Here is a 23,812-nt window from a genome sequence, read left to right as displayed (position 1 = left end):
CTCCCTTTCTCCTTCCCTTACCCTCTAAAGATAAATAAATAAATAAATAAATAAATAAAAACTTTTAAAAAATCAACCAAAGTAACTATCTGACCTCATGCACAGAAACTACCGATCAACCAGAAATTTGGCACATTCTCGTTCATGTGGTTTGTTGTGCGATCTATTGGTATTGTCTGCAGAGACACATATTCTAAGTTGGCTTTAAAATCATATTGTATATGAAACGTAATAATATCCGAATAATAGGAATACCAGAAGGAGAAGAAGAAGAACAAGGGATAGAAAACATATTTGAAAGAGTAAAGAGAGAAAATTTCCCTAATTTGACAAAAGAAAAAGTCACACAAATCCAGGAATCTCACAGAGTCCCATTCAAGAGGAACCCAAAGAGGCCCACTTCAAGACACATCATCATTAAAATGGCAAACTTCCAAGACAAAGAGAGAATCTTAAAGGCAGCAAGGGAGAAAAAAGAAATAACATACAAGGGCGTCCCAATAAGGTTAGCCACTGACTTCTCAATGGAAACACTCCAAGCAAGAAGAGATTGGCAAGAAATATTCCAAGTAATGAGAACCAGAGGCCTACAACCAAGGCTACTTTTACCCAGCAAGGCTCTCAATCAAGATAGAAGGCCAAATAAAGAGCTTCCAAGACAAAAGAAGTCTAAAAGAATTTGCTGCCACCAAGCCAGCTCTACAAGAAATACTAAAAGGTCTGCTTTAAGGAAAGGAAGGAAAAGAGACAGACAGAGAGGAACACAGGTACAAAAATGGCAATGAATAAGTACCTATCAATAATATCCTTAAATGTAAATGGATTAAATGCTCCAATCAAAAGACACAGAATAGGGCCCTGGCTGGTGTAGCTCAGTGGATTGAGCACGGGCCTGTGAATCAAAGGATCGTGGTTCGATTCCCAGTCAGGGCACATTCCTGGGTTGCAGGCTGGTTCCCTGCAGGCCAGTTCCCAGCAGGGGATGCACAAAAGGCAACCATACATTGATATTTCTCTCCCTCTCTCCTTCCCTTCCCCTCTAAATATAAATAAATATAATCTTCAAAAGACACAGAATAGCGTCATGGATAAGAAAATATGACCCACACATATGCTGCCTACAAGAGACCCACCTCAGGACAAAAGACCATCACAGACTAAAAATCAAAGGCTGGAAACAAATTTTCCAAGCAAATGGACAAGAAAAAAAAGCTGGGGTAGCAATTCTCATATCAGACAAAATAGACTTCAAAAAAAGAGCCATAAAGAGTGACCCAGAAGGTCACTTCATAATACTCAAGGGAAGAATCCACCAAGAAGACATTAACATCATAAATATATACGCACCCAATATAGGAGCACCAAAATATATAAGGAAAATCTTAGAGGAATTCAAGAAAGATATAGACAGCAACACAATTATAGTGGGGGATTTTAACACCCCACTATCAAAAATGGACAGATCTTCCAAACAAAATATCAACAAAGACATTGTGGCATTAAACAACACCCTTGATGAAATGGACCTAACTGATATATACAGAGCTCTTCACCCCAAAGAAGCTAAATACATTCTTTTCAAATGCACATGGTACATTCTCAAAGATAGATCACATGATAGGGCACAAAACAAGCCTCAACAAATTCAAGAATATTGAAATCATACCAAGCATTTTCTCTGACCATAAGGGACTGAAACTGGAAACCAACCCCAAAGGAAAAAACCCAAAACACCCAAAATCATGGAGACTGAACGGTATGCTATTAAACAATGAATGGGTCAAGAATGAAATTAGGGAAGAAATCAAAAAGTTTCTGGAAACAAATGAAAATGATCACACAACAACCCAAAACTTATGGGATACAGCCAAGGCAGTCCTGAGAGGGAAGTTTATAGCAATACAAACCTACCTAAAGAAAACAGAAACATTTCAAACAAATGAACTTACTCTACGCCCACAAGAACTCGAGGAACAACAACAAAAACAGCCCAAAGCAAGTAGAAGGAAGGAAATAAGTAAGATCAGAGCAGAACTAAATGACATAGAGACTAAAAGTACAATTCTAAAGATCAATGAATCCAGGAGTTGGTTCTTTGAAAAAATAAACAAAATAGACAAGCCTTTAAGTAGGCTCATCAAGAAAAGAAGGGAACGGACACAAATAAACACAATCAGAAATGAAAGAGGAGAGATTACAACTGACACCACAGAAATAGAGAGGATTGTAAGAAATTACTATGAAGAACTGTATGCCAAGAAATTTGAGAACCTAGGGGAAATGGACACATTTCTAGAAAAATATAATCTCCCAAAACTCAATGAAAAAGAATTAGAACACCTGAATAGACCAATAACAGCAAAAGAAATTGAAGCAGTAATCAAAAAACTCCCATCACACAAAAGCCCTGGACCAGATGGATTCACAGGAGAATTCTACAAAGCATTTAAGGAAGAGCTAACCCCCATTCTTCACAGACTATTCCAAAAAATACAAAAGGATGGAAAACTCCCTAACTCCTTTTATGAAGCCAGCATCATCCTAATTCCAAAACCAGATAGAGATACAACAAAGAAAGAAAACTTCAGGCCAATATCGCTGATGAACATAGATGCTAAAATCCTCAACAAAATATTAGCAAATCGCATCCAACAATATATCCAAAAGATTATACACCATGACCAAGTGGGATTCATCCCAGGGATGCAAGGATGGTTCAACATTCGCAAAACAGTAAATGTAATTCATCACATAAACAAAAGCAAAGACAAAAACCACATGATCATATCAATAGACGCAGAAAAAGCTTTCGATAAGGTACAACACCCATTTATGATAAAAACACTCAGCAAAATGGGAATAGAGGGAACATTCCTCAATATAATAAAGGCCATTTATGAGAAACCTACAGCCAATATCATACTCAATGGACAAAAACTAAAAGCTTTTCCACTAAGATCAGGAACAAGACAAGGATGTCCACTTTCACCAGTCCTATTCAATATAGTATTAGAAGTTTTGGCCACAGCGATCAGGCAGGAAAAGGAAATAAAAGGCATCCAAATAGGAAAGGAGGAAACAAAATTGTCACTGTTTGCAGATGACATGATAGTGTACATGGAAAATCCTATAGACTCTACCCAAAAACTGCTCAAACTAATTAATGAATTTGGCAAAACAGCAGGATACAAAGTCAATATCCAGAAATCAAAGGCATTTTTGTATACAAACAATGAATCAGCAGAAGCAGAAATCAAGGAAAAAATCCCATTCGATATAGCAAAAAGAAAAATAAAATATCTGGGAATAAACCTAACCAAAGAGGTAAAAGACCTGTATGCAGAAAACTACACAGCACTGAAGAAAGAAATCAAGGAAGACACAAACAAATGGAAACATATACCGTGTTCATGGATTGGAAGAATTAACATCATCAAAATGTCCATACTACCCAAAGCAATATACAGATTCAATGCTATACCTATTAAAGTACCAATGTCGTATTTCACAGACATAGAACAAACACTTCAAAAATTTATATGGAATCATAAACGAGCCCGAATAGCAGCTGCTCTTTTGAGAAAGAAGAACAAAGTAGGAGGGATCACAATACCTGATATCAAACTGTATTACAAAGCCACTGTAATCAAAACAGCCTGGTACTGGCATAAAAACAGGCACATAGACCAATGGAACAGAACAGAGAGCCCAGAAATCAACCCAACCCTCTACAGTCAATTAATATTCGACAAAGGGGGCAGTAACATAAAATGGAGTAAAGATAGCCTCTTCAGCAAATGGTGTTGGGAGAACTGGACAGCTACATGCAAAAAAATGAAACTTGAGCACCAACTTACACCATACACCAAAATAAATTCAAGGTGGATAAAAGACTTAAATATAAGCCATGACACCATTAAAGTCCTAGAGGAGAACATTGGCAAGAAAATCTCAGATATTCCACGCAGCAACATTTTTACGGATATGTGCCCTAGAGCAAGGAATATAAAGGAAAGAATAAACAAATGGGATCTTATCAAAATAAAAAGCTTCTGCATGGCTAAAGAAAACAGTATTAAATTAAAAAGACAACCAACTGTATGGGAAAACATATTTGCCAATGATACCTCAGACAAAGGTTTAATCTCCAAAATATACAAAGAACTTACACGACTCCACTCTAGGAAGACACTGAACCCAATTAAAAAATGGGAAAAGGACTTGAACAGACACTTCTCTAAAGAGGACATACAGAACATCCAGAGACACATGAAGAGATGCTCAATATCGTTAGCTATCAGAGAGATGCAAATTAAAACCACAATGAGATACCACTTTACACCAGTCAGGATGGCTATAATAGACAAAGCAACAAACAACAAATGTTGGAGAGGTTGTGGGGAAAAGGGGACCTTAGTTCACTGTTGGTGGGATTGTAGACTGGTACAACCATTATGGAAAACAGTATGGAATTTTCTCAGAAAAATAAAAATTGACCTGCCTTTTGACCCAGCAATTCCACTGCTAGGATTATACCCCAAGAATCCTAAAACATCAATTTCAAAGAACCTATGCACCACAATGTTCATAGCAGCACAATTTACAATAGCCAAGAGTTGGAAGCAACCTAGGTGCCCATCAGTAAATGAATGGATCCAAAAATTGTGGTACATATACACCATGGAATTTTATGCAGCAGAGAGAAAGAAGGAGCTACTACCTTTTGCAACAACATGGATGGAACTGGAAAGCATTATGCTGAGTGAAATAGGCCAGGCATTGAAGGACAAATACCATATGATCTCACCTTTGACAGGAAGCTAAAGAATAAAACAAACAAGCAAACAGAATAAAAACAAAGACGCTGAAATAGAGAACAAGTGGGCAGCGACCAGAGGGGAGAGGGAAGGGAACTTAAGGGGAAAAAGGGGGAGGGATTTTGAGGAACAAGTATGAACGACACAGAGATGAGGACTGGGGGGGGGGGGAATGGGAGGGAGCGGGGAGACCGGGCGGGGGGGGGGAAGAGGAAAAAAAAATCATATTGTAAAAAATTTAAACATATACATTTTTCTTGAAAAAATTAAGTAATATTACCTCTTTTTGTCATATGGGTTTCTTAAGCTAAGATCACTTAAATTGCAGTTATGTAAATAAAAAGATGACTAATATGATTTTTGATATTAGAATTGGACACTTTTTTCCATTTTCAAAAAAATGATCTCTGCTACAAATTTTCAAAGAGCTGTGCAGTATTCCAAATGTTTCTAATAATTACATGTCTCATAAAGAATAATCCAAAATGAAGTGAAATTAAAAAGTTGTTTCCAGTCAAGAAAGCAGTGCAGATAAATGTGATACTGGAATCCTCCCACAACCAAATCAAAAATACAACTAAACTACAGAAAAACCCTCATTCAGAATCACCTCAAATCCAGCTAACCAGAAGCCCTACAATAAAGAATATAAATAAAAAGCTACATTGAGACTGATAGGAGGGGCAGAGACACAGGTGGGTTTGGTCCCACACCCATGCATGCTGCATAAAAATTGGGTGAGGTATATTAGTCGTGAAGGTCCCCCCTGGGGAATGAGGTTTCACAGCCCCATACCAGGCCTCCCAGCCTAGGGTTCCAGTTCCAGAAAGAGAAATTCTCATAACTTCTGTCTGTAAAAGCCAGCGGGGGTTTTGACTGAGTGAGATGATGGGCTTCTGGAGTCCCAGGCATTACCCTTAAAGGGTCTGTGCATGGACTTACTTGGACCCACTCAGTCCATACTCTGGTGATGGGGTACCAGGAACTTATGCGGACGAACTTAGTTGTTTGGCATTGGGGGAGAGCCTAAGGGGCAGCTTTCTCCCAGATAGAAATACTGGCAGAGGCCATTGTTCCTTTTCTGGGCTCTTCTCACACAATGTCCACAGGTGAGTGTTATATCTGAGTCTCCATCAGTCTGGCTAACACTGTTGGCCCTGCCCTGGTGAATCCCTGAGATCCCACCCCACCCAACTTGAGGAGTAAACCCAAACCATTTCTGGTGTTTTTTCCACCTAAATGGCCATTCTTGGCTCATGCTTTGGACTTTCCTAAAATCTCTCAAGGAAACAGCATTTGGCCTCAGTTTGCTATGTACCTCTCTATAAGTGGCCCCAGGCTCAGCACTAGCAGTAGCCAGCCTTAGTTCACAGCTTGGCTTCTTCTGGGCATCTCTGAGCCCAGCACAAGTACAACCATCTTCAGATCGCTTTGTAGCTCATGCCAGATGGCCATCACATTGCACAGGTAGAGACTGACCATAACCTGCACCTTCTGGGAGGCCCCAGAGTCAATACCACAAGTGACAAAGCAGGCACCAGAGCCCCACAGAAGTAAATCCTGCTCAATGGGGTCAGCCCCTGTACATCTGATCCTCCACAGTGGTTGCAACTGGTCCTTGCAATCAGTTAGGCTGAGGGTAAATCCCTCCCATTGAAGTGCCAACAGCAATCAAGGCTCAAATACAACAGAAGTCATACACACACTCAGCACACACACAGACATCCACCTGCAGTGCCCAAGTTGGGTGAACAAGGAAGCTGTGCCACTGAACTCTACAAGATACCTTCTATTGGTTTGATCAAAAAGTTCATTTGGTTTTTCTGTAACATGGCTCTACTAGCACTTTCTTTTCTTGAACTTTATTCATAACAATTTTGTTAGATTTTATTGTGACAGCTGTCATATCAGCATGCATTTAAAAACAACAAAATTAATAAGTTTTTGTGTAGCTATTTTAATATGGAAGATAAAAGAAAACACACAACATTTTTGGCATGTTATGCTTTATTGTTTCAAGAAAGGTAGAAATACAACTGAAACACACAAAAATGTGTGCAGTGTATGGAGAAGGTGGTGTGACAGATTGAACATATCAAAAGTGGTTTGTGAAGTTTTATGCTGGAAATTTCTCCCTGGATGATGATACATGGTCAGGTAGACCAGTCATAGTTGACAGTGATCAAATCAAGACATTACTTGAGAACAATCAACATTATACCATGTGAGAAATAGCTGACATACTCAAAATATCCAAACCAATAAATTTGTTAGTGGAAATGATAAATGTGTCTTTTATTTTATGTAAAAAAAAACTAAGTGGAATTTTTGGCCAACCTAATAAATAAGGTCAGTCTACCAAGCCCAGGAGACATAGCAACTTTACCTAATACATAGAAGCAGACACCAGGAGCCTGCCAAAATAAGGAGACAAAGAAACATATATCAAATGAAAAAAAACAGAAGACAACTCCAGAAAAAGATTTAAATAAAATGGAGACAATCAATCAACTACATGCATAGTTCAAAACTTGATATATGAATGCCTAATGAACTCAGGTGGGGAGTATATGAACTTAATGAAAACTTCAACAAAGTGATAAGAAACATAAAAACAAAGATAGAAAACATAAAAAAGAACTAGCCAAATATGAAGAATATACTAACTGAGATAAAGAATAGATTATAAGAAATCAGCAGTGGAGTAGATGAAGCAGAGGATCAGATCAGAGATTTAGAAGTTAAGAAAGCAGAAAACTCTCAGTTGGAAAAGAGGAAAAATTATCTAAAGAAATGAGGATAGCATGAGAAGCCTCTGGAACAACTTCAAGCACACCAACAATCACATCATGGGGTGCCAGAAAAAGAAAAAAAAGCAAGAAATTAAAAACCTCTGTCAAGAAAGAAAGAAAGAAAGAAAGAAAGAAAGAAAGAAAGAAAGAAAGAAAGAAAGAAAGAAAGAAAGAAAGAAAGAGGAGAAGGAAGGAGGAAGGGAAAGAAAGAAAGAAAGAAAGAAAGAAAGAAAGAAAGAAAGAAAGAAAGAAAGAAAGAAAGAAAGAAAGAAAAAACTTCCCTACCTGGTGGAGGAAATAGACATAGAAGTCTAGGAAGCTCAGAGATTCCCAAACAAGATGAACAAAAAGAAGCTCACATCAAGGCACCTTAAGATTAAAATATCAAGGATTAAAGACAAGGAGAGAATCTTAAAAGCAACATGAGAGAGGCAGTTACCATATTTTGCCATGTATAACATGCACTTTTTTTGCCTGAATTTTTGAGGGAAAAATAAGGATGTGCATTATACATGGGTAATACCTAAAATACCTTTTATTCTTATGTTTATAATTATTCATTGCCTAAAATTTTTTGTACCATAATGTGTCAAAAAATAAATGCTAAAATTCCTTTATAATACAAAGCAATTATCTAAATATAAGTAAATAAATAATTGAATTAAAAAATTAAAATGAAAGATTTTTTTCATGAAAGTTTGGATCAAAACCATGGGTGCATATTATAGGCAGCAAAATAATGGTAGTTACCTACAAGGGAATTCCCATAATACTGTCAGCTGATCTCTCAACAGAAACTTTGCAGGCCAGAGGGGATAGGAAAATAAAATATTCAAGGTGATGAAAAACAAGGACCTATGACCAAGATTACTCTACACAACAAAGCTGTTACTTATAATTGAATGACAGATAAAGAACATCCCAGACAAGAAAAAGCTAAAAGAGTTCATTACCACCAAACCAGTACTGCATGAAATGTTAAAGAGACTTCTTTATGAAGACAAAAAGCTTAAAAATATGGTTACTAAAATGCCAGTAAATACATATTTATCAACAATTACTCTAAATGATTAAATGTTCCAATTAAAAGACATGTTGGCTGAATGGATTACAAAACAAGACCCTTACATGACCTGTCTGCAGGGGAGTTGCTTTAGGTCAAAACACACCAAGATTAAAAGTAAGGGTATGAAAAATATATTTCATAAAAATGGAAACAAAAAAAAAAAAGCTGGGGTAACAATACTCATACGGGACAAAATAGACTTTAAGACAAAAGCTGTATCACAAGAGATGAAGGAGGATCCAACAATTCCACTTTCATGTATTTTTCCAAAGAAATCCCAAACACTCAAACAAAAGATTTATACATCCAATGTTCATTGCAGTATTATTTATAATAAAGAAGATGTGGACGCAACCTAAGTGTCCATCAAGAGATGAGTGGATAAAAAGAAGTGGTGCACACATACAGTGGAATATGACTCAGCCATATAGAGAGGAATGAAATCTTGCCATCAGCAACAGCATGGATGGACCTAGAGGGTCTTGTGCTTTGTGAAATAAGTCAGAGGAAGAAAAATGGCATATGATTTCACTTACATATGAAATCTAAAAAGTAAAATAAATGAACAAGTGAACAGAAATAGACACATAGATACAGAGAGTAGAATGACAGTTGCCAGATGGGAGAAGTGTTGGGGACATGGGTGAAAAAGTTGAAGCCATTAAGAAATATAAATTTTTACTTACAAAAATGCCACAGGGATGAAAGTACAGCATAAGGAATTTAGTTGATTATATTGTAACTGTGTGTGGTATCCAATGAATACTAGATTTATTGTGATGATAGCTTAGTAAGTTATACAACATCTAATCACTGGTTGCACACCTGAATCCAACATAATTTGTATATAAACTGTAACTGAAAAATAAAAATATTATTTAAAGTAAAAAAAAGAAGTTAAGCCAAGTTCTAAGTTATTTTCTATTTATATTATTCTAATGTGAAGTTCTTCTCAAGGCAGACTGGGAATGCCAGTTCCAAGTTTCTCCTTAGAAGAATTTATTATATGCAAAAAGACTATGATAGGTAAACCTAATCATTGTGGGCTGCCATTTTGCTGTTATTTGGTTTATAGGGTTCACATCTCATCCCAAAGAGGAGGAAGCTTTTTCCTGAGGATACTTGTGTGCCATCGAGCACTTGTCATGTAAATGTACCACGTTAACATATAAATTCTTTTCAGAATGTGGCATTCCACAGTAAGGCAGATTTTTATTCACATTGTTTGCTTTCATTAAATGGTTAAACTATTTGTGAGTCTGAAATATAATACTTCTTTTAACATGTGTATGTGAAATAGGTTTGGAAATGTGCTAATGTTGAAAATTGTTCACTATATTTAGAAGTGCTAAAATTTCTCTGTAACTGATTTAAACTTTTTCATATCCCTATCTACAGGATGTTAGATAAAATGCAACCTTTCTAAGTAAGTGTATCTGAGTCTCATTTGGCTTAAACCCTTCTTTGGGGGGGATACATTTGAGGCAATACGTGCTCAGATCTATTTCAGAAATATTTTTTTCCTTTGCTAACTCCCGAGGTGACATGTGGGCCATGGGGGGAGTCACTTGGGCCTTTCTCAGTGTGTGGGTGGGGGGCTTAGATGTAAGCACAGGCCCTTTGTGCAGCCTCTTTGGTTTCTTGCTGGCCTCTGTGACAGATCTTTTGTTCCATCTGCTCATTGACCATCCTGTCACCTTTCCTGCAGAGCTGGGAAACCTGATGATCTTGGAGTATCTTGCTGGGCTGAGTTGCCTTGAATCCTTCAATTCTCAACCAAATTCTATCTTTGCCTTTGGATTAGGCTTTTCATCTCAGCTTCTGACATAAATTTGTCACAATCTTTACCACAATACCCCATGGTAGGCGGGCTAGCTTTTACCTCTCAGCTACATCCAATGTCCCCCATTAATATGCCACATCCCATAAAAGTTGGGGAAGTCTTAGTGGTACTCATTGCAGATATTCCTTTCTCTGCATATCCATCACCCCACCTCTTTTGTGTGGTGGTCAGTGGAGAAGACATTCTGGGTGGTATCTTCCCAGTAGGGCATAATATCCCTTACAGGAACCTAAGCTCTAGATAATATTCTTCCTAAACTACCAAGTGTCATTTCACCTCACCTCCTTTCTCCTCACATATGCTAGGATGGCTTAAAATGAAGATAACATTTCTTTTTTTATTCTTAGCCCTTGGAAAATGCTCCTATTTACCTTTTCTTTTTGTTTTGTTTTTAAGGATGTTTCCTATATCATATTTTCTTCCTCCCTTCAAGATAACATTTTCTAGGGAGGTATCCAATTACTGAGAAGAAAACTATGTTAGAAAATATTAAAAATATTATCCTTACTTTTCACAATATTTGGCTGACGTGAATTACTGAATTACATCTTTGGGAAAAATTCTCTAGTGCCATTAAGTTGATATATTGTTGTAGAGTATGTTTTTGTTTGGTAGTTACCAAAATGGCCTAATCATAAATAAAGTAAAGCAAAGTTTGTGCTTTTGAAATTTCAATGAGAAAATGTCAAGATGTCTATGAAGAGATAGTTTACTGAGACTTATAACTGTCATAAATATATGCCACTTGAAAGTTTTGAAAATATTTTAATAATATTTAATGTCTTTACATTTTCAAAGTATTCACATTCATTGTTTTATCTAATCTTCATAAAATTTTAGTGATCTAGACAAAGTAGGTGCTATTGTCCCATTTTATAGACTGGAAAATTAAAGATTAATAAAATAAAATCATTGAGTTGCCCTGTATTACACGGCAAATTGGTGTTCAGGTTAGAGAAAGGAAGGATATGTATTCCTTGATTCTGCTTCTGGTTTGGTATTCCTTCCTTGAAACCATGCCTAAAACATTGTTTTACTTGAGAAATAAAAAGAAAAAAGGAGGGACAACAAAATCACCTTTTACTTGTTTTCTTTAACAGAGAATCACAGACATGCCTGCTTCTTCTGCATAAAGCTCATATAGCTGTGCACAAGTTAGCTTGCCCTTGTTCCACATGCTAGTGGGCTTTTCTCCCTGTTGTGCTGAGAGCCTTGTCTCGCATACTTCCCAGCTTTCCCCTTCTCAAGGATGCTCTGGACATTTTCATTTTGTCTTTTCTTGACATGTCTACTTGTTTAGAATCTTTGTCCCTTGGAAGTGATATTTTGTGTTGCCCCTCCAACTATGACTTCTGTCTTCTTTCCATGATCATGCTTAATGTTGACCTTGAGTTCTGTATTTTAAGTTCTAGTCACATGCTTGTTGAATCTACTCTGGTCCTTGATATCTTACACAATTTCTAACATAAACTAATTCTTCTTTGTTCTAAATGTAAACCCTTTCAGAAAAAAAACAACTTTTATTCCATTCCTTAGATAAATTGTTAAATGTGTAGATCATATTGGCCTGGATGATTGAGTATGTTAAGAATGCCTAGCACTGATTTGCCTTGCTACAATTAAATCTGCAATGCTCTCTTTAGTTTGGGTGAATCTTGGAAACTGGCACATTATTCAGAGTGATAATAATTTATCACAGTGAATAGAAAGAAGAGTGATTACATTTTGTTTATCACCCTCCATATCAATTATTATCACGGCAGGAAACAGATGGTACACTCATAGAGGAAACTATTAACTAAGGTGTGGACAGGATTTAAGGAAGCTAGTAAGAGGCAGTGTGGTCAACAGCTTCTAAAATGATTCCCAGTGATCCCAGCCCTATGATATTCAGTGCCTTATATAATCTTGTCTCCTGGATTAAATTGTCTATAACCAATAGAATATCTCAACTTTGAGAGTATGCCAATTCTATAATTACATTGTAAAAGATTCTGACTTCTATCTTGCTAGAAAACACTTTCCCTTGCCTGCTTTGATAAAGTAGGTTGCAGCATTGGATAGGACCACATGGCAAGGAACTGAGGATGGCCTATGGTCTACAGCCAGCAAGGAACTGAGACCCTCATTCTAACAGCCCAGAAAGGAATGAATACAGCCAACAGCTATGTAAATGATTTGAAGTAGGTCCTTGCTTACTTGATCCTTTACATAAACTCCAGTCTTGAACAACACCTTGACTGCAGCCTCCTGGGAGACTCGGATTAAAGGGACCCATTAAGGCATGCCTGATTTCTGACCCATAGAAATTTTGATATAATAAGTGTATGTCAAGTCGCTGAATTTATAACAACTTGTTATGTGGCAATAAATACTCAGTGTAGATGGTAAAAGTTGGCAGCCACTGCCAATCAGCTATCACCAGAAGCCTGAAGGGAAAAGAGGACGAGGCAGTTACCAGTCCCCAGGGAGCACAGCTGTGTGGAGAAGGATAATTGGTGGGAGCATATTCTTTGGGAGAGAAACAACCAGTCAAAGAAACTAGCCGAATGGAGCTGGGGGAAAAAAACATCTATCCTTAGTCCCCCACTGCCCTTGAATTCCCTGCTAGTTCTTTTTTGACCAAACTGAACTAGATGTGAGAGAAAGCCCATTGTTGCAGCCTGTCATGTTCCTTCCTGTGCATAAAGCAGGATAGACAGTGCATCACCTTCTCAGGGCCAAGTACTGAAGACTTGTGGCATAAAACAACAGAGAATGATTCTCAAGGTTCTGTAGATTAGAAGTCTGAAGTCGAGGTTTCAGCAAGCCCAAACCTCTGCTGAAGCCTAGAGGGGACAATCCGTCCTTGCCTTTCCTTAGCTGCTTGTGGTTTACTGGAAATCCTTGATGTTCCTTGCCTTGAAGCTGTTCCAGTCTCTGCCTCTGTCATAACGAGATGTTCTCTCACGTATCTGAATTCTCTTTTCATGAGGACATCAGGCATATTGGATTAGGACCCACCCTAATTCAGCTGGACTTCATCTTAAACTTGATCACCTCTAGAAAGACCCTATTTCCAAGTAAGATCTCATTCACAGATAATGGGGGTTAGTTAGAATATCAACATATCTTTTCAGGGAACACAATTCAATCTGTCACAGACAGGTAGTAATGTATGTCTACAGGGACAAAATAGAAAAGATTTAGCACCTCCTTCCATGGGAAAATGTATGTTTTAGGTGTTTATTAATGATGCTGGTATTAATAAATAAGCTTGTCATTAATGAAATGAATGGAATGATCATTTCCTCATTATTCTTGAGGACAGATTCTTTTACAATCTATGCTTTATGAGAAAAGAGCTATTAAAGCTGGTGTTGGCTGCCTGAACACAATAGACACAGAGACAGGTTTGTTGCATTGAAATTGGCAGGCTTTTTATACACCTTCCAAAACCACTAAAATAAGACTCATGCAATTTTGAAAGTTGTAGGAAGAGAGAACTATATCCTTAGTAGTAAATACATCTTACATGGCACAATATCTAGGCTTGTGAAATGCATTTTATAAAGCATCACACATTATTTATGCTTTACATTTATTTTCTTTTTAACTTCCATATTAAGATTATATCTAAATTATATCTAATTTATCTAGATTATATCTAAAATTCTCAGCAGAAAAGAAGTTTTATGGGTCTTGTGGTTATAATTTTATTTTATATAGGTTTTTTCATGACATTTATAAAATAGTATCTGCAGTTTAGCCACTATACTTTTTCTTTACATAAACTTTAAAAAATCTTTCTTAGTAAAAATAATTGCATAAATTTCAGTGGTATAAGAGAGTAAGGAGTATCTCATTTTCAAATATTAGGACTTTCCATGTTTAAATTTTAACTGCTTGGTCTGGAAGACAACTTTAGTGATTTAAAGTTCTGGTGAAGTCACTACCAGCCTTCAAACCTATAATGAATTTACACAAATATGCCAGCTCTGAATTTATTGACCATCTGTCAGTCTTCACTCACTGCTTGCTGGCTGTCAGTGCTTATTATGTGATGCACTCTGTAATGAGTCACTGCAAGGAAAAACCCGTATCTCCATCATGACGATTGATAAGGTCATTGTCTACCACAACCACCTCAGCCATCATTCTTTCCTTCTAGGTATGGGTAATGGAAATGCCCAAATAAGAGGAGATTCCCAGAGCCATCTCAAAGCACAAAGTTACTTGCATACCATGATGATTCGATCGGCATATAATAAATTTAGCTACACTCAATCCAATCTCTTCTATGAGAATTCTTTTCAAAAGTAATAATTAAAAAGGACATTCTAAAAATTCAAAGCTTGGTTTTCTTTTACACATAGACACACATATGATACAGTTATTATTTGCCTATAATGTATATTGCTTTGAAAAGTAATTAAATCTTGCCCTCACTGGCATGGCTCAGTGGCTTGAATGCTAGCCTGAGAACAAAGGGTCACAGGTTCAATTCCCAGTCAGGGCACATGCCTGGCTTGCATGCAGGCCAGGTCCCCAGTAGGGGGAGTGGGAGGGACAATCACACACTGATATTTCTCTCCCTCTCTTTCTCCCTCCCTTCCCCTCTCTCTAAAAATAAATAAATAAAATATTTTTTAAATGAAAAAATACATCTCAAACTGACAAGGTAAGTCTTGGGATACTGCTGCCTCTGATTTGTTTTTTCCTTAGGTATCTCAGGTATATTTAAAACATGCAGATGGCATTCTCATTTGTGAGATAGTCTGCAGAGGAAGGGCATGCACACTGGAGTCAGAAAAATCAAAATCTGCCACAGATTAGCATAATGTACTGGAAAGCTACCATTCTTCTTTTATCTCCAGTATCTTTGCCTGTAAAATATAAATAATTTTCATCATTTGGCATGCTTGTTAGTAATATTAACTGACATCATATTGCAAAGCATCTGGCACTTAGAGGCAATCAATAAATGTCTGCCCTGGATCCTGGTATTGGCATCAGCAGGAAGTCAGTGTAGGAGCCAGGAAAAAAGGATTTGGAGGAAAAAAATCTGAAGTCCAAATATCAACCAGTTTAACTTCCATGTACGGAAGTTCTGTGATTTACATCTTTTAGAGGATAAAGCTGTTATGGTTTAGGACAAGAAACCTTAGGATTTAGGTAGGGATAATGCCAATCATTTGATAGCTGCTTTAACCTATATTAAAGGAGACAAAGGGTTTAGGAGAGAGGGCAAAACGTAAAACACAAATGAACGAGGATAGCTATCTCTTTATCTCCATGGGTGTATACCTAAAATCCATTCATACATGTGTGTTCTTCTTAAAACAGAAGCAGAGCTGTCATATAGGAGATGGAATACATCCTGAGAGATAAATAATTTTTTTAAAGAGAAGAAACAAATGTGATTTCACCTAGATGAGAGCCATTCCACAACACCAAGATGACTGCAGAGGGTATCTTCACATGGCTTCAACTGTCAACTCACCCCTATTTTCTTGTCTAATATACAGCCAAGACGCTGCCTCCAGATAAGTAGTTGGATTACTTGGATGTGCACATGCAGATTATAGAGTGGACCCGTTAGCCGGTAATAACCATAGTGTGGCATGAAAAGTGTGGTTGAGGATGAAATGTCTACTTCCTGTAACAAGAGTAACTGAGATTTAGATGTAGAACTTCTCTAAATGAAAAAAAAAATGAAGTATTTGAGTTGAAATTGTTCTTCTTCAGCTGAATGCCTCAAGATGAGCTGCCAGGTTCTGGTATTAAGCATATAAATTATTAAATAAACCTGGATATGGGATACAATTTAATGATTTGAGTTAGAGTTATTCTGTCATTCACCTTTAATACTTTGAGTGTTTGCCTTTATTACTGTACCTTTCTCATGTTTTCTTAATATGTAAATGGAAAGAAAAAGTTTTTTTGATTGGTAGTTTTTAGCTAATACTATTTTTCTATCCCCTAAAGCTCTAAGAACTAGGTCCAAAGTCACTAGAATCCATTTTACCTGAATAGATTTAATAATTGGCTTGAAGTTTGTAGAAGTGATGAATGTAGAAGGAAGAAATAACACATTCCGAAAGAAACTTATGGTCAGGTGGGGTTATCACTGGGAAAGGTTGCTGACTATTATCAGATCTCAATGTCTTATTGAATTTACTAGGGCCTAGGCATGACAGTTTTGCTGATCCAGTGGCACAGAAACTTGATTTTTGTCAGAATTCTAGAGACAACCAAATGTGAAATGGTTGGTTCATACTAATAAAACTCGCATGAAAATAAAATATTCACCAGAATGTATTATATTTGTGTTGTGGGAATCATCAGACAGATTAGAATCCTTGTGCAGTCCCTGTATGAAAGCAGATTTTCATGGAAACAAATTATAATCAGAAGGTATTCTGCTGAGAATAGAAAAAGGAAAGATTTAGTTGAATAATGCAGATGTTGAATAACGTAAAGGAAAACATGCAGACTAAGTGTAATGAAGTTTATAAGCAGGATGCTGATAACTTGAACAAGTGATATTTTATTTTTGATCATGACTCATGCAGAGTTAATGCTGCTTTAGCCTCACCTGATGTCACAAACACACATGTGATTTGTTAAAAATAATAGACATAGGAAACTAAGTTAGATGTACATAAGAAGCAAGTGGTTTAATATATATTAAAAGTAGAAGTCATTTGAATATTATGAACTCATATAAATATAATAAAAATTTTAGAAATAAATTAGAATCAGAATAATTTTTCTATAGAAAAATAGTTTTAGGTCTTAAAGAAACCTCAGAAGATTATATTAGCTACTTCTTTCCTTTTACAAGCAAATGATCATGCTGAGTGATGGTTATTAACTAACCCAAGATCACATGAATTAGTGTTGCGATGAATCTGGACACTAGGTCTCCTGCCTTTTCAACCACTGGAGCCTTACTCTGTCTGCTTATCCAAATCATCTCAATCTATATAGGCAGCAAAATGCATCTAACAGGGCTGATTAGTTTGTGTTAATATAAATATTTAAAAGCAGTAAATTTAACTTTTCAATAATTAATATGTAATTAAGACTTTTCATGGAGTCTGTAACAGTAAAATTTTGCCGTACAGTCAAAAAAAAAGAAATAAATTTCCCATTATCATAAATCAGTGAATGTGGTGGTTAATTTTATGAGTTAATTTACTTGACTAATCTAAGGGATGCCAAGGTATCAGGTAAAACATTATTTCTGGCTGTGTCTGTGAAGGTGTTTTTGGAAGAGATTAGCGTTTGATTCAATAGGCTGAGTTTTTGCCCTTATCAATGTGGGCAGCATTAATCCGTCCAATGAGGAGGTGAATAAAACAAAAAGGCAAAGAAAAGGCAAATTTGCTCTCTCATCCCTTGAGCTGAGACATCCATCTTCTCCGGTCCTCACACATTGGTGCTCCTGGTTTTCTGGCCTTCTGGACTCCAACTAAATTGCACCACTGGCTTTCCTGCCCCTCTGCCTTGCAGAGGGAAGACTGTGGGACTTCCTGGCTTCCAAACTGTGTGAGTCAATTTCTGTCATAAATCACTACATATATCCTATTGGCTCTGTTTATACCACTAGATATATCTTATTGGTTCTATTCTCTGGAGATCACTGATTTATATATAATAAACTTCAAATTTTCCATGACTCATTCAACACGCTATTGTGCTGTTCAGACAATTTGTGTTAGAAATAGAAGTAAAGTGTTATTACAAAAGCCAAAATGTAGAAGTCTTGAGAAACAAAAGAATGAATGAATTGCAGTTTGAAAAACACCAGAATTTCCAAGCATGTCAAAAAGCACCTTTGAAGAAATTTCTCTACATACTTTCTTAATGATATAGAGTTTTCTCTTTTGAATTCTCTGCTATTATGCCAATAACAAATCTAATTGCAAAATATAAAATGATTTCTCCCATTTCTTTTGAGCTTCATGATGAAGATAGGCCTAGAGATTTCTTCAGAGGCAGGGCGACTTTCAAAACAAATACAAATGGAAGCATAAGACTTGTTCGTGAATATAATGACATACTCTTCTCTTACTATGCGGGCACACTCAGACAATGTTATTTAACTAACTTCATTTTGGTGGGTTCCAGTCTCCTGTTTTCTGTTAGAGGCTGCTGGCATTTTTGGAATCCGGTATTCTTTGTGCTGGGGTTTTAATGCAGTTCTCAAATCATGTTCAACCAGATGCAGTCTAATGAGTTACCTAGCTTATAAAAATATGTATGTCACAGAAACATTTTCCTCTAATGCCTAAATTGGTGGTTTGTCTTAACACCAGTTATTAGATAAGCAAAATTATTCACAATTAATAATAAATATCATGATTATATCAAAAAATGTAGAAGGAATCAGAAAAACTACCATTTGGCAACCTTCCTAATAATAATAATTGCTTTAGGTACAAATTATTATTGCATGGTAAAACTAGTGGAGACACATAGAGAGCAACAGGGCATTTACATTGTATCAAAAGACTTCCTCACAAGACATTTTCTGATTAGAAAGGGAGAGTGCATAACTTCTCAGTGGAAATGCCTGGCGCACCACCTTCAGCTAGTGATCGAACTTGGCATCACCATTAGTGGGACAGACTGACGGCATGTGCCTCCTGATATGATGCAGTGGGAGAGACTCATCACTCTCATGTTACTTTGGCCAAAAAGGTATAGACTAAACCTAAATGTGAGAAAACTTGTCAAACCCAAACTAAGGAACATTCTACAAAATCATTGGTCTATATTCTTTAAAATGTCAAGGTTAAGAAAGACAAAAAGGATAGAAAAAATTTTCCAGATTAAAGGAAACAAAGTAACCTCATAACTAAATGGAATGTGTGATTCTGGATTGAGTTTTGGACAAGAAAATATTTTTTTTGGTATCAACATTAACAGGGTGATAAAATTTGAGTAGGGTCAAAAATTAGGTGATGAAACTATGTTGTTTCAATGTTGGTTTCTAATTTTGATAATTTTATTGTTGTTATACAAGAGAATGTTATTGTTCTTAGAAAATACATACTAAATAATAAAGGCGTATGTTAGCAGCTTTCAAATGTTTCAGAAAAAATTGCATTATAAATTATAATTTATTTTAGAATATCGTATATAGTATAGTTTCAGGATTATATTAAAAAGTATATGAGACTTTGCTATTATTTCAACTTTTAGGTCTAAAATTATTTCAGAATAAATAGTTAAAAAGCGATCACATAATTGGCATCTAATGGACTGTTTTGATGATAATTTATTTGACTAAAATCACATTCATTGAGCACCTACTATGGAGCAGTAATTGGGTTGAGTTTCTCATGAGGAATTTCAAGTAGTCTTCACATGCATAGGGAATAACCACTTAACTGAGACTTGTTGAAGTCACATAACTAGAAAATGGCAAAGATAAGATTTGAAATGAAATGGCCTAGTTTTACTTCCAGCATTTTCTACTATACCAGACTCTAAATGTACATTGTATAAAGTGATTGCACCTTCCAAGAGTAATGAATGGCTTTAGAGATAAAGGTATGAAGAGATAGATCAAGGAATGATTTTAATCTCATAGGTTATGATGTCAACACATCATTAAAATTGTAGATCCCAAAAGTTTGTGAGTTCCTTGGACAGGAACTATATTCTCTGGATGCCTGTTTTTTGACACATTTAGAAAAGTGTTTAGCACACAGTATAACCTAGTGGATATTTGTTGAGTAAATAAGTAAATATGAAACACAATTTTGTTATAAGACATATGGAAATGTCTTGGAGAACAGGGCAGGGAGATTTTCAGGGGACTCTGATAATAACAACATAAGAGAGGAAGAAGAGACTAAATGCATATTTTCATTTGCAGTGAATAGAAACAATTTATCTCTCTGATCAGTAAGTACAGAGATTATTTTGGCAATGTTTATCTCTTAAAGGAGGAGTAAAGTAAGATAAACAAACCCACCTTGAAACCCATGGCTTCTGAAAAGTAGAAATTGAAGCAACAATCTCAATGACCACAGAGAGCCGCGAGAAGAAATCAGTTTGAGGTGATACTTGAAGGAAATTATTATGTGCAGTGAAGTCATGAAAAATTCTGAGAAACTGAACACAGATATAAAGGTCACCCAAGAACTTCAATTTTTCAGGGTAGCAGAAAATATGATCACTAGTTATCAATGTACTAAGTGAGTTTGGAGGTCAAGGGTGCCCAATGATTTTCATTATTTATTTTCATTCTCTTCCTATATATATGACATCTGTGTAACCTATTTTCTTTTGTTATTTAAATGAAACCTCAATATGGTTTTAAAAAGTTAATCATTCAAATATTCGACAGAGTGGATGAAACAGACATAGCATGTTATTTGCTTGTGGAAACATATGCAAAGGTTAAATGCATGGATGTGTTACAAACAAATGGATTTCGATCACATGTGATGCGGTCTAGGCTTAGGACTAGACCTAGGCTGAACTTTTTAAAATCATGTTTTGGATGTCACCCTGTGCCAGTGTGCAAACTAATGGCTACACCTTTGTTACTCTTTTAGCACTGGATAGCTACAATGGGCATCAAATCATTTCCCAAACTAAACAGTAAAGTGACTCCATACATCAAGAAAATTCCCTATAGTTATTTCATGTACCCCAAGTATTATCTTGAAGCTCAAGATAGCACAGCCCTGGGGCAGTTCGTACAGTATGAGATTCCAGGCATGAGACATTTTGGTCCAATTGAATCATGCAGTTGTCATTATTTTCAATATCAACTTGAATAAGTGGGGAAAAATTAGACTTTCAGTCACAACTGAAACTGAGTGATCAATTCATGGTAAGTTATGCAGCAACCTATGATTTAAATAGTTAGAAATTCCATTTACTTACTAATTTTCCAGTATTTCTGTTGGAAATTTTAATTAATATGTACAATCCTTCATCAAATAGAACTTTACTAAGCTTGAAAGTAAGAACCCACTGAAATTAGCTTTCAGTGACATCCAGTATCATTAGAAATAAGCTGGGAGGTATCACCACATCAAGACAAAGTTTTAATGAAATAGCAGTGTAATGTTCCATTCCAGGTTGCATAATCATAGTGTACCTTTGGGTACCAGTGAAGTAGTGCAGATACAACTCAGTGATATAGTTTAATTATAATATTGCTGGCATCACTGGCATTAATAGGTTTATGTAATGAGGAAAAATCAGAACAACAGATTATGAAATATTTTTGTGAATCTACTGACTTGGGAGAATGAACTGTTGGTCTTCAGTGTATAATTAACTAATGTATGAACTCAGTAGTCACAATTAATCTGTGTTTCCCATCAATAAGATGTTGAAGATTTTTATTTATTTATTTATTTATTTATTTATTTATTTATTTATAGACAGAGGGAAAGGGATGGAGAAAGAGAGGGAGAGAAACATCAATGTGTGGTTGCTTCTCTCACAACGCCACTGGGGACCTGGCTCACAACCCAGGCATGTGCCCCTGGCTGAGAATCAACCCTGTGATCCTTTGGTTTGTAGGATGGTGCTCAATCCACTGAGCCATACCAGCCAAAGCAGATGTTGAAGATTTTATAAGATCTCAAGATACCTCTACTTGATTGTAAATTCTGTTAGTTGAAGGGTGTCTTCATTATGATATAGAGTAGTGTGAAAATGATAAAATGGATTTAGCATTTTCATCTCAATGGGCTTCTTTCAATATTCCATTCTTCCATTTTGTCTACAGATGCCATACGATGCAGCTCAGTGCCAGGTTTGTAAAGCTTGGAGGAAATATTCAATGCTTATCTTTGATTGCTTTTCACCTTCAGTCCATCCTTATTGTGCTTTTGATGCTCCCTCCTTCTAAGATGCACAGACAAGCTCCACAGGTCAAAATCCTTACCACAACTTTTTGTTTTTATTTTATTGATTGCTGTACCCCAGGATTTAAAAAAATAGATGATTAATACAATCAAATGATGTTTAAAATAATAGAGAGAAATATTACTGGTGGAATTTTAGACATTGTCGCTAATGGTAGTTATAATGAGAAAAAGTGCTTTTGCCTATTTTCTTTGAATCTCACTGTAGGTGGACTGACCGCCTCCTTTATGTTGGTAAGGATAACCCTAGTTTACACATCTACATGGCTTTCAAACCATGTCTGCTCACTATCTGTCTGTTATACCATCATAGGAAGATAGTCCTGTTTTCTTCTTATTGCTTGGTTTATTATTACACTGTGGTATTTGTTGACTGTCACTGGGCTGTAAAAAATTTTTATATGGCACTGCTTACAAAACAATCAGAAATGTTCCATTTATCAGATACATACTATTATTCTTTCTTATTCTTTTTCAGATGGTAAGTCAAAGTCCTCATTTAAGAAAGTTAAACAAATGTGAATTAATGAAAATCAAATACAAATTTTGTTTTATTAACAACCAACTCTTTCCCTTTGGTATTTGCTTCTGAGTTCTCATTACAAATTTTTAGCCTAAGGTCTGCTGAAAATCATTCAAACCCTTTAGAAATTTAGGTGTCAAGTTCTTCTAGATGTATATTTTAACACTCTAGCCTTGTTAGAAATATTTATTCCCTTTGGGCCTTTCAGCTGCGTTCTTTTAATTGCTTTGCTTTGAAAACGTTACATTTAAAAAATTCTTTTCACTAAAAGCATTAGATTTTTATTTTATTCTCTTTGTCTTTCCTGTACAAATTCACTTCTGTCAATTTATTTCAATATCAAGGGGATAAACACTATATTAAATGAGTTCCTCTCCCTCACAGTCTATGATGCTTTGTGAAGGGGTGGTGATGGCAATGAGTATTGAGACTTACAAGACAATATGAAGACAGCATCTGGGTTACTCATCACCAAATTCCTTTCAGGTTAAGATTTGCGTACACTTATACAGAAAGACAAACCCTTACTTCTTCACAAATATGTCATATAATGAATAATGATTAAATTGGGGACATCTTTTTAAGAATTAGCTTAATATTTCATGTTGTTACTTCTTTTGTAGCACTGGAAGTATTTCTGTATTCAATAGTCAAGTGCTCACGCCATAGATTTATTTACATTTTTCCCTTTATTTAATTGTTCAAAACCTTTTGGCTTATTACCCCTTTTCTTTAGATATCAATATATTAGGTTGGATAACTGCTTTACTAGTCTTAGTTTGCTAAATCATTATTTTCATTTACAGTTTTTCTGGTATTTCAAACCAGTTCCATATTTGTAGTTGTCTCTGAATGTGTTATTTTCCACTGGGTTGTGAATGCAGAC

This window comes from Artibeus jamaicensis, unplaced genomic scaffold (assembly GCF_021234435.1).
Source record: "Artibeus jamaicensis isolate MK-2021 breed Jamaican fruit bat unplaced genomic scaffold, CSHL_Jam_final contig_415, whole genome shotgun sequence".
Lineage (NCBI taxonomy): Eukaryota > Metazoa > Chordata > Mammalia > Chiroptera > Phyllostomidae > Artibeus > Artibeus jamaicensis.
This window is presented reverse-complemented; position numbering follows the sequence as displayed.